Source organism: Arabidopsis lyrata (assembly GCF_000004255.2).
Source record: "Arabidopsis lyrata subsp. lyrata unplaced genomic scaffold ARALYscaffold_190, whole genome shotgun sequence".
NCBI lineage: Eukaryota > Viridiplantae > Streptophyta > Magnoliopsida > Brassicales > Brassicaceae > Arabidopsis > Arabidopsis lyrata.
Window position 1 is genome coordinate 6136 of NW_003302420.1, and position 3119 is coordinate 9254.

The window sequence follows — 3119 nt, forward strand, 5'->3', positions numbered from 1 at the left end:
AAATAGAGTTTTGATGACTTTAATAAATCATAGAAAGTGAATAAGTGAATGATTTAGAAGATTGTTAGAGAGTTTTCTATAGTCTAGTTGATTAGATTTTCTATAATCTTGTAGAGTCTCCCAAACAATCTCAATATTTCAGCATACTTTCCATGACTTTTATTTTGTAAAGAAAAGTGTTTAAAATCATAAACCAATAACACAATAATTGAATTCATTAACAATCATAGATTGTCATAGATTGTTTTGTTTTAGTTGAATAACACAAAACTTTTAATGACTTTATAAAACTCTTAATCCAATAACACAATGTTTATTAAGATTTTAAATGACTTTTTACAAATCACAAACTAATAACACCAAACTTTAAGAGAGTTTAACAAAATCTTGATTGAATAACAACAGATTCTACACAACAATTAAAGTCATTAAAACTCTATTTAAATCACAAACCAATAACACCCCCTTAAACTTTAGATCAATCAATAAATGCTAATTCTTAAACTTTAGATCACTTGATTAGACTAAATCATTTTTATAACACCAATCCTATGCCTTGTTCAAAAAATCGCTAGGCGTTAGTCGGGCGCTCGGGGTGGGCCTAGCGCCTAGCGAAAAAATCGGAGATTAAACGGGGATTAATCGGAGATTAGTTTTTAATATTTTTATTTGTATATGTGTATATATAACAAACGTTGGAACATATGTCAATAAATTAATATGGTCCAGTGGCAAATAACGACTTTATGAGTAGCCCAACATGGGTTCGAGCCTCAATTGACGTATTCTGTCATTTTTTCTTATTTTTTGGTTTAATAAAATAGTAAATGACTGAATTGCCCTCGTCTTCTTCCTCAGATCATGCGCGACTGCAACACTAATTTCACCGTTTTTTGTTTTTTTCTCACGATTGCTATCGTTTTCTCAGTGATTTTTACCCAAATATGATAGATCTACAACCTAAAGACCGATTTAGAACTTCAATTTCATCAAAAGTGAGTTTTTCTAAAAGTTTCCGATTTTTTGAGCGAATTGATCCAAATCGCGGCGGTGGTGCTCCGATGAGCACCTATCCGGACGAGTAATCGGCTAGGCGGCCGATTTTTAGAACAAGGATCCTATGCTATTTATCTAATTAACATATATTGTTCTATGATTTAATTTATTTGTTCCATGATACAAAGATAAACTGTTTCACCTATCACAAGAGTAAAGTAAAACATTTTTACAGTTGACTTACTATGATGGGTTGAATAAATTTAAAAGTTTAAATATATATAATTTTAACATGCCGATTAAAATGGGTTTATATCTAGACCAGGTTTTGATAAAAAATCTAGACTAGGTGTTCTACTCTCCAGAGTTATTCGCTGCCTCGTCTGACCATATAGGTCTTTCCTTGTTTGGCTCACAACGGTGTGGCCATACCGTTAGCGAACGAAAGAAAAAGCTTAAATTGTCTCACCTATATTTCCGCTTGGGCCTTGACGGATAGGCCAAAAGATTTATCTAAAAAATATTATCCGAAAATTGCATCATGGAATCAGAAGCTTTTATTTTACATTTTTAGGAAAATAAATTCAATGTATTTGTTCATATATATTTGACTCTTAAATCTAAATATATGATACTAATATTTAATTACTAAATATATAGAATATGGATATAAAAGTGATACAACTAGTTTTAATATATGATATTTCTCTCTGCAATATTGCAGAGAGTGTGAGTAAAAGTATTTAATAAGGATATTTTTTTAACAAATTAGCATTTGAAAAAGTTTGTTTTAAAAAAATTACAATGTTGGTGTATTTGTCAAAAATTACTATTGTTTTTTTTTGATAAAAAAAATTACTATTGTTTAGTGTGGAAAATATATTCTTTAGTTTGACACATTCATGGAAGAAAATTCCTATCCATGTCATACGAACATAGCCTATATATTAGATGAAACACCAGTTGACTTCTTGTAATGATAAAAAAGCACCAGTTTACTTCTTCTTATGCAATATAAATTCCTTCTAATCTGCATATCTCATCATTTATTCATTCTTTAACTTTTTTTTTTTATATTCAATCTTTAACTTCCTCGCAGGAGTTGACCATTTTTGTATATTGTTCATTCCACCTCATATACACAGCTTTCATATTTGTCACAGATAGTCTTTGTGTTTTCTTATTTCTTGGATCAAACTCTTTGTTATGTTCTTGATTTCCAAATAAACTTTTCAAGACGATCTGGTACGGACAACCTTACCGTACACTTTTGATGTCCTTTAGATAAACTATACCAGTTAATTAAGTTGGTTCCACGATCTTATCATTGAATGTGTCTATCAAATTTACGTAATTATTCATTCTAATTAATTGTCTTGCCGGAGTGATTTAAAAAAAATTTACTTAAATAATTTATTATTATTTATATTTATTTTATTTTTCATTTTGTAGTTCCTTCCAACGTGTACATGAGGTATTATTTCTCATTTACATATCTTTTACAGTTTTTACTAAGCAATTCTTTGTCTTTTTCTTGATTTCCATAGAAACCAGAAAGTGAACGAGAGAGAACATGAAGATTCATCTTTTGTTGGCCATGATTGGAACCTTTGCCGTTATTGTTGGTGCCCAGTCTCAAGAAGGTAGATCAAGGATCTTCTTTTGACTTTAGATATCTTCTCTCTATATACTTCTTAGAAAAAGAAAGTTTCATTGATTCCTTTTATGCTTGAACAGGTTTCATCAGTTTGGATTGTGGATTTCCTATCGAGGATTCCCCTTATAGTGATCCCTCTAATGGATTAACATTCACATCGGATTCCACTATCATCCAGACAGGAAAAAGCGGTAGAGTCGAGAAAGAGCTCAACAAAATATTCGAAAAACCATATTTGACATTGAGATACTTTCCAGAAGGAAAACGTAACTGTTATAGTCTCGATGTCAAGCGTGGTACAAATTATCTCATCTCACTTAGCTTCTTATATGGAAATTATGATGGTCAAAATCTTTTCCCAAACTTCGATCTCTATCTTGGTCCCAACAAGTGGGCAAGAATAGACATGGAAGGAAGACAAAATGGTACAAACGAGGAGATTATACATAGAGCAAGGTCAAACTCT

General features: G+C 30.9%; 1 pseudogene; it reads left to right on the plus strand.

Annotated features, from left to right (window-relative positions):
- Positions 1–2569: 2569 nt before the first annotated feature.
- Positions 2570–3119, plus strand: part of LOC9298819 — a 5026-nt pseudogene continuing 4476 nt past the window's right edge.